General features: G+C 39.7%; 1 non-coding gene across 1 annotated transcript; it reads right to left on the bottom strand.

Moving 5' to 3' along the window:
* Window positions 1-14,318: 14,318 nt before the first annotated feature.
* On the bottom strand, window positions 14,319-14,422 carry LOC130972065 (small nucleolar RNA R71). The gene has a single exon (XR_009083266.1). It is a non-coding gene; the product is annotated as a small nucleolar RNA R71 (small nucleolar RNA).
* Window positions 14,423-16,179: the final 1,757 nt, after the last annotated feature.

Raw genomic sequence — 16,179 nt, 5'->3', positions numbered from 1 at the left:
GAATTCCTTCACCCAAGATATATTTATATCCCCTAAATCCCGGTCAACAAAGTCGATACCTAACTCAAGGATCCGACCGGTAATGGACCGTCTCACATCATTAGGTAGGAGCAACTTCTTCTCAATATTCAGCTTCGTTGTTCGATATCTAGAAAACCGAAGCTCACAGTAGAGATTGGGGAATTTGTCTGGATTGGTAGAAGGCAACTGCTAATTTTCTTTTTCCTCATCATTTAATGGATTCTTAGCATAATGCTTATAGATGGAAGGAATGGAGGGGGTAGGGTGTTTTCTCTTCTTAGAAGCAGTGGCTATGGCTTTGCCTTTATCCGACATCCTGAAAAATATGATTTAGTATATAAGACATTTAGCATGTAACAAAGAAGGCATGTTCAGGATACAATTGACAAAAACAATCATGATGTTGCAAGGAATAAGTAAAAGTGAAAAGGTGAACCAAAAATGCAATCTTACATTAAAGGCAACACTCCCATTCAAAAGGCAATATTATCATCATATTGTAAAAGAATTGTTAAAGAGGGTTAAAGGTGAGTGGAAGTTAGATGGTTAAAGAAATTAGTAAGGTAGAGAAGTAGGTTAGTGATATGATGATATTTTGGCGCAATTAAAAGAGAAATTGTGGTTTATGTTCACAATGATTGTGCAAATCCGGGAAGTCAAAAAGGAAACGGAAATTTGCCCAAAATTGAAATAAAGATCAAAATGAAATGATTTCCTTGAAAATCGGGCAGCATTCCGGCTTAAAATTAGACGTTTCCGGATAGCAAAATAGCACAATTAGCACAGGAACAACATCAATTAGGCACAGCAGCAGTGGTATAGTATTCAGGCAACAAGAAATGCATAAAAACAGTCCAAAATCAGCATACAACATCCAGATAAGCAGACAGCAAAATATGCACGAACGGAGCACTTATCAGGCCTAGAATCCTCTATCCAGCCCTAGCTACCTAACAGCAATTATTGCTATCTAACCTAACATACAAAGTTCGAAGTCTAACTAACTAACATGCAATTATAGTAATTAACCATAAACGAATAATAAAAAGGAAAAACAGAAAAAATATAACAGAAATGGGGCAGGAACCTGGGAGCAGGGGAATTAATAATGGAAGGGAGAATGGGGGGGCAATAGGGCCCGGAGCTGCGCCGCCGTGGACGGTGGCCGGAAAGATGAGTGGCGGCGGTGGTGATCGGAAGAATGAGGGACTGAGTGAAAGAATACCGGCGAGGATGTGTGAGACTAAAAGAGAGGGAAGGGGTCGCCGAGGGTACTGCCGGCAGCGATGGTGGAATGGCGGCGGTGGTGGCTGCCGGCGCTGTGAAGGTGAGAGACGGAGGCGGAGAGAGAGTGAGTGGAGGAGAGAGAGAGGACAAGGTGAGTGAAGGAAGGAGAGAGAGAAGGTTGATGGTGAACAATGGCGGCCGCGGCGGTGGTTGACGGCGGTTACAGAGGTGGTATGGAGGGAAGAAAGAAGAAGGGAAAATGGGGAGGGAGAGGGGATGTGCGCGACTGCGCAGTGTGCGTCGCACATTAGGGTTATCCCTATTTTTGAATCGGGGCGCGCGCGCACCTAGCGCGTCCGCGTCCTTTGAGAAACCTTGGGACCTACGCATGCGCGTACAACGCGCTTAAGCGTGGATGAGCAAAATGGGAAAGGACGCGTGCGCGTACAGTGCGCGCACGCGTGCATGGGGTTGGGCTAGGGGCTTAGAGTTGGCCCAAGTCCGGCCTAACTCTCTGGAAACTGGGCTGAAAGTTGCGCTACTAGACCTGCGCGCACGCGGCATGTACGCGTCCGCGTGCATTGGGGAAAGTGGAGACTCATGCGTGAGCGTGCAGTGCGCTCTAACGTGGGATGGCAGATTAGGCAAGTGCGCGTGCGCGTATAGTGCGCGCACGCGTACAATTGATTGGGCCTGAGGCTTAGAATGGGCTTGAGGCACGCCCAACTCTCGGGTCCGAAGCCTAGAATGGTGGCAGCACGTAAGGACGCGCGCGCGGCAAGTGCGCATCCGCGTACATTGACGAATTGTGATAAGGCGCGTGATGAGCGGATAATTTATACGTTTTTTGGCATTGTTTTTATATAGTTTTTAGTAAGTTTGAGCTACTTTTAGGGATATTTTCATTAGTTTTTATGTTAAATTCACATTTCTGGACTTTACTATGAGTTTGTGTGTTTTTCTGTGATTTCAGGTAATTTCTGACTGAAATTGAGGGATTTGAGCAAAACTCTGAAAAAGGCTGACAAAAGGACTGCTGATGCTGTTGGATTCTGACCTCCCTGCACTCGAAATGGATTTTCTGGAGCTACAGAACTCCAATTGGCGCGCTCTCAACGGCGTTGGAAAGTAGACATCCAGGGCTTTCCAGCAATATATAATAGTCCATGCTTTATTCGAATATTGACAACGTAACTTGGCGTTGAACGCCAAGTTCATGCTGCTGTCTGGAGTTAAACGCCAGAAAAACGTCATGATCCGGAGTTGAACGCCCAAAACACGTCATAACTCGAAGTTCAACTCCAAGAGAAGCCTCAGCTCGTGGATAGATCAAGCTCAGCCCAAGCACACACCAAGTGGGCCCCAGAAGTGGATTTATGCATCAATTACTTACTCATGTAAACCCTAGTAGCTAGTCTAGTATATATATGACATTTATCTATTGTATTAGACATCTTTTGACCACTTTAACTCATTATTCATTCGGTCACTTGATCATGGAGAGGGCTGGCCATTCGGCCATGCCTGAACCTCTTTCACTTATGTATTTTCAACGGTGGAGTTTCTGCACACCATAGATTAAGGGTGTGGAGCTCTGCTGTACCTCAAGTATTAATGAAATTCTACTTTCTTTTATTCAATTCCTCTTTTATTCTTATTCCAAGATATTCATTCGTACCTAAGAACATGATGAATGTGATGAGTTAGATAACCCTCATTATCATTCTCACTTATGAATACGCGTGATTGACAACCACTTCCGTTCTACATGCAACAGAGCTTGAATGTGTATCTCTTAGATTCCCCAACAGAATCTTCGTGGTATAAGCTAGATAGATGGCGGCATTTATGAGGATCCAGAAAGTCTCACCTTGTCTGTGGTATTCCGAGTAGGATCCTGGGAATCCAGAAAGTCTCACCTTGTCTGTGGTATTCCGAGTAGGATTCCGGTAATGAATGACTGTGACGTGCTTCAAACTTGCAAGTGCTGGGCGTTAGTGACAGACGCAAAAGAATCAAGGGATTCTATTCCAGTAGGCGCGGGAACCAACCAGTGATTAGCCGTACTGTGACAGAGTGCGTGAGCATTAGTTTTCACTGCGAGGATGGGATGTAGCCATCAACCATGGGTGATGCCTCCAGACTGATTAGCTGTGCGAGTGACAGCCGCATAGGATATTTTCCCGAGAGGATTGAAAGTAGCCACCGCTGATGGTGAACCCCTATACACAGCTTGCCATGGAAAGGAGTAAGAAGGATTGAGTAGAAGCAGTAGGAGAGCAGGCGTCCTTGGGCTCTACAGCACCTCCATCCGCTTATCTGAAATTCCCACCAATGAATCTGCATAAGTGTTCTATCTCTTTTATTATTCCTTTTTATTTATTATTTATTCCAATAATCACAATTACCCTTTAATCTGCTTAACTGAGATTTACAAGGTGACCATAGCTTGCTTCATACCAACAATCTCTGTGGATTCGACCCTTACTCACGTAAGGTTTATTACTTGGACGACCCAGTACACTTGCTGGTTAGTTGAACGGAGTTGTGAATTCAGCTGCTGCCTCTTAGAAGCCTTCATCTCAAAATAAATAGAACATGGATCACAATTTCGTCCACCAGCGCGCTAGCGCAACGCGTGCGCCCGCGTCTTGTCCATTATTGACATACAGGCGCGCACGCGGCAGGTGCGTGTCCGCGCAGATCGAGTCGGGCCAGGGGCTTAAAAATGGCCCAGAAATGGCTCAACTCTCTGGGGTTTGGCTCAATCATTTGCAGCAGCAAATCGGCGCGGACGCGGCAGGTGCGCGTCCGCGCGAACTTCCATGTTCTAATAGTCGGCGCGCACGCACGTAGCGCGCGTCCGCGTGGGTCAGGTTGGGCTCAGGGCACAATGTTTGCCCACGAGAGGCCCAACTCTCGGGAGTGTGGCTCGTGGTGCATGCGCACAGGGATGCGTGCGCGTACTTTGTGCGCGCGCGTCCACCCCTTTTTTTATTGAAAAAAATTATGCTGGGTGTTTCCCATAGTGTTCACAACTCTTATTCACTCAACCATCATACAATTCACAAAAATGCAATTTTGATATTATTCATCTACTACTAAACACAACATGCATGTGACTAAGCTAATAATTAAGTTGTACAAACAAATTTATGTGAAACATCTACCTACAATGGTAACTCAAATCACTTATTAAGTAAATTTAAAAGAGAGTGGAAAGAGTTTACCATGGTGGGGTGTCTCCCACCTAGCACTTTTAGTTTAAGTCCTTAAGTTGGACATTTTGAGATGCTTGTTGTCATGGTGGCTTATGTTTGTACTCATCCTTGAGTCTCCAAGGATCTTTGCTTCTCAATTGGTTGACAGAATTTCCAACCATTTCTATTAAGCTTGGGCAAAGTTCCACCCAAGATATGAGTTCCCCTAGTTGGCCTTCACATAGCGAACCGGGATCCCATATCTTATCTTCACATCCATCCGTTAGTTGAGTTTCACGATTTTGGCAGATTGATGGTTGACCTAAGGGTGATTGACACATGGAATTCTCTTTACTCCACCAATGCTTCCTTCTAGACCCATACAAAGTGATTCTTGTCCCAACATCATCCCTATACCTTGGGGCCTTGACCTTGATAAGCTTAACACCTACTTTCCAACCACTACACAACTCATTCTTACTTTTAATTCCACAAAGAGTTCTAAGTTGACCATCATTTCCGATCAAACCATATTCAAGTGAGAAATTAAAGCTTAGAGAGAGAGATTTTACCCACTTAAATATTGTGTTGGATGGTAACTTGGGAAGGGAGGCTTCCCCACACTTAGACAATGCAAGGTCCACTTCTTTGTGCTCTTCTTTGTGTATTTCCACCTCTTCACAAGCTTCTTCCCCTTTTTCTCTTGGCTTGGTGTTGTCTTCAAGAATTTCATCTTGCCCAATGGAGGGTGATTCAATTTTGAATAGGAATTCATTGATGAATGAATCCATCTCTTGATCGACCTCTTCATATTCTTCAATTTCGATATACACCATGCCATTTTCGCTTTCCTTGGGAGGTTGTGCACATTCTTCTATAATTTCAACTTCATGTCCAATGGGAGAGGATTCCATTATAGAGAGAAATTCATCCATGATTGAATTCATCTTTTGATAAGCCTCTTCCAAGTCTCCAACGATGATATGCCTTGGAGGTTGCGCACCCTCTTTAACATCGATATCAAGCTTCTTGGAAGAGTGCTCCATGATGCTACATTCCCATGGACTTTCAACATCTCCTAAATCTTCAACCACTTCTTCCCTTTCTTCAATGGTCATAGGCTTCTCCAATTGCTACAACACAAAATTTGATTCCTCCTTTTCCACCGAACTTTCCAATTTCTCCTTCATACTTTGCTCTTCTTTTGACTTTTCACATGGGGTCACGGAAGTACCTTGAGCGTTCAAGCATTGGTAGGCTAAAGAGTGCACTACCTTAGTCAAATTGGTCACAAACTCAAGTGTATCCCGCTTCATGGCTTCTTGTCCTTGAAGTAACAAAGTGAGAGGATCGTCTATTGGGGGTTGTGGTGGGTAAGAAGGTTCATTATTTTGGAGAGGGGGTTCATAATAGGAAGGTGGTTCTTCTTGGTAAGGTTGTGGAGATTATGTGTATTGAGGTGGTTCTTGGTAGTAATCTTGATAGGGTTGTGGTGGTTCTAAGGGTTCTTGCTCAAAATGGTCATAAAAATATGGGATAGATGATTGGTTGTATGATGGGTATGGGTCATAGGAATGTGCTTGGTGTGGAGGGGCTTGTGAGTATGGTTGAGGGTTATGTTGAGGGTATGGTTCATAGGCATATGGTGGTGGTTCTTGAAGGTCACAAGGTGATTCACCATAGCCATTGGATTGATATGCATCATAGAATGGCTCTTCTTCATAGTGCATTGGTGGAGGTTGTTGCCATGAAGATTGATCATATGCATATGGCTCCTCCCACCTTTGATTGTCCCATCCTTGATACACTTCCTCATTGAAGCTCTCATCACCTACAACATAATTAGAACCAAACTCATAGCCAAAGTGAGAATTCATGGTGGAAAGAGAAAATAAAATTCTACAACTAGCAACTAAAGCAAAAAGCAAGACATTTACACTATTCACATATGTACAATAACCAATAACATAACACCATTGCAACTCCCCGGCAACGGCGCCATTTTGATGATTGGATTTTTGACGGTTTAGAATTTCACTAATGAAATCTCGTTGTAAAGTATAGTTTCTAAACCAAACAATAATCCTTTCATACAAAAAGTTGTTTGTCACTAGTACAAACCCCTAAAATTTATAAACCGAAGTATTTAGACCTCGGGTCGTTCTCCCTAGGAATTACAATGAAGTGTCTTGTTATTGGTTGTGAGTTATTTTGGGGTTTTGATATGAAGCATGAAAGATAAATGGCAAGAAAGTAAATTAACAACTATAAAACTCTTGGCAAGATATGAGAACTAGAATTCCTATCCTAGTTATCCTTCTCAATTGTGATGAGAATTGTATATTGCTCCCACTTAGTTAACCTCTAACCATGGAGGATAGTCATTAGGGAACCATTAGTTTAGTTTAGAGTTAGTTTCTAGAGAGAGAAGCTCTCACTTCTCTCTAGGATTAGGATTAGGTTTAGTTCTTAGATCTAGATTTAGATTCATCTTCTTCTACCTCTATCCTCTCAATTTCCTTGTTATTACATTCATCTTCCTCTACTCTTTTATTGTAATTTCCTTTATGTTGTTCTTAGACTTTGTTGTAGATCCACTTTTGTTCCTTCCTTTTTCTTTCAATTCAATAAAGGTAATTCATAATAATTGTGTTCCTCTTGATTTGTGTTGTTAATTCCTTTCAATAATTGTTGTTAGATTTTGCTCTTGTTGTTGATTTACTATGTTTTTCTTTTATGCCTACCAAGTGTTTGATGAAATGCTTGGTTGGATTTTAGTGTAGCTTTTGTTTCTCTTGGTCTAGGTAGAGTAATTAGTGACTCTTGAGTTATCCAATTCCTTTGTTGGTTGATAATTAGAAGTTGCTAATTGATTTGAATGCCTCTAAAGCTAGTCTTCCCTTAAGGAGTTGATTAGGACTTGAGGAATCAAATTGATTCATCCACTTGACTTTCCTCCATGGTTAGAGGTTAACTAAGTGGGAGCAATACACAATTCTCATCACAATTGAGAAGGATAACTAGGATAGGAATTCTAGTTCTCATATCTTGCCAAGAGTTTTATAGTTGTTAGTTTACTTTCTTGCCATTTATCTTTCATGCTTCATATCAAAACCCCAAAATAACTCGCAACCAATAACAAGACACTTCATTGTAATTCCTAGGGAGAACGACCCGAGGTCTAAATACTTCGGTTTATAAATTTTAGGGGTTTGTACTAGTGACAAACAACTTTTTGTATGAAAGGATTATTGTTTGGTTTAGAAACTATACTTTACAACGAGATTTCATTAGTGAAATTCTAAACCGTCAAAAATCCAATCATCAGACTGCATGCCATAAAGGACCACTCCAACGGGCAGCAAGGAAAAGAAAAGAGGAAGAAGCTACAATGAAGCCTAGCTGAAGATATATATAAGAAGCTTCATTTCATCTTCTGAAGACAAGAAAGAGAGCACACACAATCAGAGCAGCTTCTCTAACACAGAGCTGAAATCTCTTTCTTCTACTCAAACTTAATTCTGATTTAATGCTATGGCTGTCTTGCGTTATTTTCTGTTTTGAGAAAAGGCAAATATGTGAGGATCAAAAGCCAAGAGAGAAAAGGCAAGAGTGATGCAAAATAGCCACTGTTTTTTTTATGTAATTTGGGTTTATGAACTAGGATTAGTTCCCCTTGCCAAGTTGGGTTAGCACTTGGTGAGAGTTGAATCTGTGTAGATTCCCCTTCCAAGTTGGGATAGCACTTTGGGGTTGCTAAGCTTTGGTGTATAAAGCTTAGGGGTAGATACTAGTTGGATTAGGAATTAATTCAATAGTATTGGTGAATGTAATCTGAGAATTAAAGTGAAATTCCACCATGGTTTGTGGTGGAGACTGGATGTAGGATTCATGGCACTAAGAATCCGAACCAGGATACATGCTGGCCCCTTTCTCCTCTTCTCTCTTCTTTTAATGTTCTGCGTATGAGACTATTTCAAATAATCTCCTGCAACTCGAGCAACAGCAAAAACAGAACAAGAAAATTTGAGTTTTTAACCAACTTGATTCAACCCCCCTTCTCAAGTTCAACTAGAACCATCAATTGGTATCAAGAGCAAGGTCTCAAGAAGACAAGCTTCACAGCTTGGAGTAAAGATCCATGGCCAACAACATGAATCCCAACATCTTGGCTTTCACTCTCACTGAAGGACAGTCCAATAATAGACCTCCCTACTTCAATGGCAGCAACTACTCTTACTGGAAAGAGAGAATGAGAATCTTCGTGCAGTCGATTGACTACAACATCTGGAAGATCATTCTCAACGGCCCAGACGTTCCTACCAAACAGAATGCTAATGGAGAAGTTGTGGCAAAGGAGGACAACGAATGGACAGATGAAGAAAAGAAGAAGGTTGAACTCAATGCCAAGGCAATCAACCTGATGCACTGTGCAATCAGCTTTGAAGAGTTCAGAAAAGTGTCAAGGTGTAAAATAGCGAAAGAAATCTGGGATAAGCTCAGACTCACTCATGAAGGCACTAAGCAAGTGAGGGAGACCAGAATTGACATGCTAATGAAGGAGTATGAAATGTTCAGTATGAAGGAAGATGAGAGCATCGATCAAATGTTCGAAAGGTTCTCGATAATCATCAACAATCTGGATGCCATGGGAAGAAGCTACTCTGAAGAAACCTTGGTAAGAAAGATTCTGAGGAGTCTTACTAAGAAATGGGAAGTGAAAAGCACAGCCATCTCTGAAAGGAATGATTTGATCAAAATCACCTATGATGAGCTGAGAGGCAAGCTGCTGGCTTATGAAACCACTCACATGTCTCAAGACAAAAATGACAAAAAAAAAAGTATAGCACTAAAATCAAGAATGACAGCCCAAGGAGAAGAATCTGATGACAGTTTCTCAGATGAAGAAATGGTGCTCTTTGCAAGAAAAATGAGAAGACTACTAAGATACAAAAACAAAGGCAAAGGAAGCTCTTCATCAAAAGATGTCAAGAAAGATCAAGTCAAGTTCACATGCCATCACTGCAAGGAGCCTGGTCACTTCAAGTCAGATTGCCCTCAACTTAAGAAAGGCGAAAAATCCAAGAAAGACAAGAAGAAGGTGATGATGGCAACATGGGAAGACTTGGAGAACGACACTAGCTCAGAAAGCTCAGATCAAGAAGCTCAACTGTGTCTAATGGTAGATCATAATGATGAAGATGAGGTAGATCTCTCCGACTTATCTATTGATGAACTGCACTACATTATCAAAGACATTTCTGTGAATTCTAAGAAACTCTTGGATAAGTATGCTAAATGTAAGAAAGAAAATGAGGCTTTGAGGACAGAAAATGATCTTCTTTTGAAAAAGGTTAAAGAAAATGAAACTAATAATAAAAAGTTTTTAAAAGAAGAAAACATTGCCTTGCGAACTGAACTAGAAAAATTCAAACTCAAGCATGAAGTGACTACCTCCACTGATTTGATTTCTGAAAACAAAAAGCTGAATGAACAAATAAAAAGTTTGAATGAAGACTTAGCAAAGTTTGTCCAAGGTTCTCAAAATCTGAACAAACTACTTGCTTGTCAAAGGTTTGGGTCTGAAAAATCTGGAATTGGTTTCATAAAGGAAAATAAATCTGTTTTCAAACCAAACTTTCAAAAATCTGAACCTTCCTCTTCCAAGTTTTTCAAACCAAAAGGATTCAGCAAACCCCAGAAATCAGTAGGCAAAAATCAGTGCTACAAATGCAATAGAAATGGTCACGATCCTCCTCAATGTTTCATCTTTCTTAGGTCTTTTGGTAATGATAGTAAGTTATATAAAGTTGTTCATGATTTTAATGCTCTTGGGCAACCAAGAAGATTTCATATCAAAGGATCCAAATGGATTTGGATACCTAAGGTTAGTTGAAGAACATGCAGGTTTGCCTTGCATCCAAGAAGAAAATGGAAATGTGGTATCTTGATAGCGGATGTTTGATGAGCAGATAATTTATACGCTTTTTGGCATTGTTTTTAGGTAGTTTTTAGTGAGTTCAAGCTACTATTAGGGATGTTTTCATTAGTTTTTATGTTAAATTTACATTTCTAGACTTTACTATGAGTTTGTGTGTTTTTCTGTAATTTCAGGTAATTTTTGGCTGAAATTGAGGGACTTGAGCAAAACTCTGAAAAAGGCTGACAAAAGGACTGCTGATGCTGTTGGAATCTGACCTCCCTGCACTCGAAATAGATTTTCTAGAGCTACAGAACTCCAAATGGCGCGCTCTCAACGGCGTTGGAAAGTAGACATCCAGAGCTTTCCGGAAATATATAATAGTCCATACTTTATTCGGAAATTGACGACGTAAATTAGTGTTGAACGCCAAGTACATACTGCTGTCTGGAGTTAAACGCCAGAAACACGTCATGATCCGGAGTTGAACGCCCAAAACACGTTATAACTTGGAGTTCAACTCCAAGAAAAGCCTCAGCTCGTGGATAGATCAAGCTCAGCCCAAGCATACACCAAGTGGGCCCCGGAAGTGGATTTATGCATCAATTACTTACTCATGTAAACCCTAGTAGCTAGTTTAGTATAAATAAGACTTTCTACTAGTGTATTAGTCGTCTTTTGACCACGTTTCATCTTTGGTCTCAGTTTTGTTTTTATTCTTCATCTTAAGAGGCTATTGATCACGTTTTAGGGGGCTGGCCATTCGGCCATGCCTGAACCTTTCACTTATGTATTTTCAACGGTGGAGTTTCTGCACACCATAGATTAAGGGTGTGGAGCTCTGCTGTACCTAGAGTTTCAATACAATTACTATTACTTTCTATTTAATTCTCTTTTATTCTCATTCCAAGATATACGTTGCACTTCAACTTGATGAATGTGATGATCCGTGACACTCATCATCATTCTCACCTATGAACGCGCGTGACTGACAACCACTTCCGTTCTACCTTAGGCCGGGCGCATATCTCTTAGATTCTCCAACAGAATCTTCGTGGTATAAGCTAGATAGATGGCGGCATTCATGGGGATCCGGAAAGTCTAACCTTGTCTGTGGTATTCCGAGTAGGATCCCGGGAATCCGGAGAGTCTAACCTTGCATGTGGTATTCCGAGTAGGATTCCGGTATTGAATGACTGTGACGAGCTTCAAACTCCTGAAGGCTGGGCGTGATGACAAACGCAAAAGAATCAAGGGATTCTACTCCAACCTGATTGAAAATCGACAGATGATTAGCCGTGCTGTGACAGAGCATTTGGACCATTTTCACTGAGAGGATGTGATATAGCTATCAACAAGGGTGATGCCTCCAGACAATTAGCCGTGCAGTGACAGCGCATAGGACCATTTTCCCGAGAGGATTGAAAGTAGCCATTGATGATGGTGCTGCCCTACATACAGCTTGCCATGGAAAAGAGTAAGAAGGATTGGATGAAAGCAATAAGAAAGTAGAGATTCGAAAGGATTCTAGCATCTCCATACGCCTATCTGAAATTGCCACTATTGATTTACATAAGTATTTCTATCTTATTTTATTTTCTGTTTATTATTTATTTTCGAAATCCATAACCTTTTAATCTGCCTAACTGAGATTTACAAGGTGACCATAGCTTACTTCATACCAACAATCTCTGTGGGATTGACCCTTACTCACGTAAGGTATTACTTGGACGACCCAGTACACTTGCTGGTTAGTTGAACGAAGTTGTGTCCACACATAAGTGCTATAATAATGATTCCATACAACAAAAAAGAATACTACATTGATGTGATCACAAAATACAATAACAAAGGAATCACAATTTCGTCCACCAAGTTTTTGGCGCCGTTGCCGGGGATTGTTCGAGTATGGACAACTGACGGTTCATCTTGTTGCTCAGATTAGGTAATTTTCTTTTCAAAAATCTTTTTCAAAATTTTTCTTTTCTTTTTCATTTTTCCTAACTATATTTTCGAAAAAAAATAATAAAAAATACAAAAAATTAGAAAATCATAAAAATCAAAAATATTTTGTGTTTCTTGTTTGAGTCTTGAGTCAATTTTTAAGTTTGGTGTCAATTGCATGCTTTAAAAATTTTTCTTGCATTTTTCGAAAATTTCATGCATTCATAGTGTTCTTCATGATCTTCAAGTTGTTCTTGGTAAGTCTTCTTGTTTGATCTTGATGTTTTCTTGTTTTGTTTTGTTTGTTGTTTTTCATGTGCATTTTTCGTTTGTTAGAGTCCATGCATTAAAGATTTCTAAGTTTGGTGTCTTGCATGTTTTCTTTGCATCAAAAATTTTTCAAAAATATGTTCTTGATGTTCATCATGATCTTCAAAGTGTTCTTGGTGTTCATCTTGACATTCATAGTGTTCTTGCATGCATTCCTTGTTTTGATCCAAAAAGAAAAGAGAAAAACACAATTATGACGTTTTAATTTTTTCTCTCTCATAATTAAAAATTCAAAAATAAAAAAAGATCTTTTCCATATTTTTCTCATAATTTTCGAAATTTTGGGTTGACTTGGTCAAAAAAAAAATTCAAAATTAGTTGTTTCTTACAAGTCAAGTCAAATTTTCAATTTTAAAAATCTTATCTTTTCAAAATCTTTTTCAAAAATTATATCCTTTTCATTTTTTTTCTATTTTTCGAAAATTTCAAAAATCTTTTTCAAAATATTTTCAAAATCTTTTTCTTATCTTTATATCAAATTTTCGAAAATTACACTAACAATTAATGTGATTGATTCAAAATTTTGAAGTTTGTTACTTTCTTGTTAAGAAAGGTTCAATCTTTAAGTTCTAAAATCATATCTTTTAGTTTCTTGTTAGTTAAGTAATTCTAAAAATTAAATCTTTTTCAAACATATCTTATCTTATCTTTTATATCTTATCTTTTTCAAAATTTTATCTTTTTCAAAATTTGATTTTAAAATATCTTATCTAACTTCTTATCTTCTTATCTTTTTAAAATTTGATTTTAATATCTTTTTCAACTAACTATTTGACTTTTTGTTTGTTTCTTATCTCTTTCAAAATCACCTAACTACTTTTCCCTCTCTAATTTTCGAAAATATCTCACCTCTTTTTCAAAAATTCTTTTTGTTCTAAATTTTAATTTTAATTATATCTTATATTTAATTTTCGAAATTACTAAACCCTTTTTTTTAAAAAATTATTTTCGAAATTCTCCCTCTCTTTTCTTATTCTATTTAATTATTTATTTACTAACATTTCTCTTCACCTCTCTCCATCTAAATATCCGAACCCATTCTTCTTCACTCTTCTCCCCTTCCTTCTTCTACTAACACAAAGGAATCTCTATACTGTGACATAGAGGATTCCTCTTTCTTTTCTTGTTTTCTTCTCTTTCATATGAGCAGGAACAGGGAAAAAGGCACTCTTGTTGAAATTGATCCTGAACCTGAAAGGACTCTGAAAAGGAAATTAAGAGAAACTAAATTACAACAATCTAAAGGTAACCTTTCAGAAACATTAGAACAAGAGAAGGAGATGGCAGCCGAAAATAATAATAATGCAAGGAGAATGCTTGGTGACTTCACAAAGCCAACGTCCAAATTTGATGGAAGAGGCATCTCCATTCCTGCCATTGGAGCCAATAATTTTGAGCTGAAACCTCAGCTAGTTGCCTTAATGCAACAAAATTGCAAGTTTTATGGACTTCCATCTGAAGATCCTTATCAGTTTTTAACTGAGTTCTTGCAGATCTGTGAGACTGTAAAGACGAATGAAGTTGATCCTGAAGTCTACAGACTCATGCTTTTTCCTTTTGCTGTAAGAGACATAGATAGAATATGGTTGGATTCACAACCTAAGGATAGCCTAGACTCCTGGGATAAGTTGGTCACTGCCTTCTTGGATAAATTCTTTCCTCCTCAAAAGCTGAGCAAGCTTAGAGTGGATGTTCAGACCTTCAAACAAAAAGATGGTGAATCCCTCTATGAAGCTTGGGAAAGATACAAGCAGCTGACCAAAAGGTGCCCATCTGACATGTTTTCAGAATGGACCATATTAGATATATTCTATTATGGTATATCTGAATTTTTGAAAATGTCATTGGATCATTCTGCAGGTGGATCCATTCACCTAAAGAAAACGCCTGAAGAGGCTCAAGAACTCATTGACATGGTTACAAATAACCAATTCATGTAACTTCTGAGAGGAATTCCGTGAATAATGGGACGCCTTAGAGGAAGGAAGTTCTTGAAATTGATGCTTTGAATGCCATAGTGGCTCAGAACAAAGTGTTGACTCAACAGGTCAACATGATCTCTCAAAATCTGAATGGATGGCAACATGCATCCAACAGTACTAAAGAGGCAGCTTCTGAAGAAGCTTATGATCCTGAGAACCCTGCCATGGCAGAGGTTAATTACATGGGTGAACCTTATGGAAACACCTATAACTCATCATGGAGAAATCATCCAAATTTCTCATGGAAGGATCAACAAAAGCCTCAACAAGGCTTTAACAATGGTGGACGCAATAGGCTGAGCAATGGCAAGCCTTTTCCATCATCTTCTCAGCAACAGACAGAGAATTCTGAACAAAACACTTCTAATTTAGCCAATCTAGTCTCTGATCTGTCAAAGGCCACTTTCAGTTTCATGAGTGAAACAAGATCCTCCATCAGAAATCTGGAGGCACAAGTGGGCCAGCTGAGTAAGAAAGTCATTGAAACTCCTCCTAGTATTCTCCCAAGTAATACAGAAGAGAATCCAAAAGGAGAGTGCAAGGCTATTGATGTAATCAACATGGCCGAATGCACAAGGGAGGAGGAGGACGAAAATCCTAGTGAGGAAGACCTCCTGGGACTTCCCTCAAGCAAGAAGGAGTTTCCTATTAAGGATCCAAAGGAATCTGAGGCTCATATAGAGACCATAGAGATTCCATTAAATCTCCTTCTGCCATTCATGAGCTCTGAAGACTATTCTTCCTCTGAAGAGGATGAAGATGTGACTGGAGAGCAAGTTGCTCAATATTTAGGAGCTATCATGAAGCTGAATGCCAAGTTGTTTGGTAATGAGACTGGGGAAAGTAAACCTCCCTTGCTCATTGGTGAACTAGACACCTGGATTCAGAAAATTTTACCTCAAAAGAGACAAGATCCTGGCAAGTTCTTAATACCTTGTACCATAGGCACCATGACCTTTGCAAAAGCTCTGTGTGATCTGGGGTCAAGGATAAATCTTATGCCACTCTCTGTAATGGAGAAGCTGGGGATCATTGAGGTACAACCTGCCTTGTTCTCATTACAATTGGCAGACAAGTCATTGAGACAAGCTTATGAAATAGTGGAGGACGTCTTAGTAAAGGTTGAAGGCCTTTACATCCCTGCTGATTTCATAATCTTAGACACTAGGAAGGAAGAGGATGAATGCATCATCCTTGGAAGACCTTTCCTAGCCACAGCAGGAGCTGTGATAGATGTCAACAGAGGTGAATTAGTCCTTCAATTGAATGGGGACTACCTTGTGTTTAAGGCACATGGCCATCCTTCTGTGACAAAAGAGAGTAAGCATAAAGAGCTTCTCTCAGTTCAGAGTCAAGAAGAGACCCCACAATCAAACTCTAAGTTTGGTGTTGGGAGGCCACAACCAAACTCTAAGTTTGGTGTTAAGACCCCATATCCAAACTTTAAGTTTAGTGTTGGGACTATACAACATTGACCTGATCACCTTTGTGGCTCCATGAGAGCCACTGTCAAGCTATTGACATTAAAGAAGCGCTTGTTGGGAGGCAACCCAAT

Source organism: Arachis stenosperma, chromosome 3, assembly GCF_014773155.1.
Source record: "Arachis stenosperma cultivar V10309 chromosome 3, arast.V10309.gnm1.PFL2, whole genome shotgun sequence".
Lineage (NCBI taxonomy): Eukaryota > Viridiplantae > Streptophyta > Magnoliopsida > Fabales > Fabaceae > Arachis > Arachis stenosperma.
Note: the sequence above shows the minus strand (reverse complement) of the source record. Positions and strands in the feature narration are given on the sequence as shown.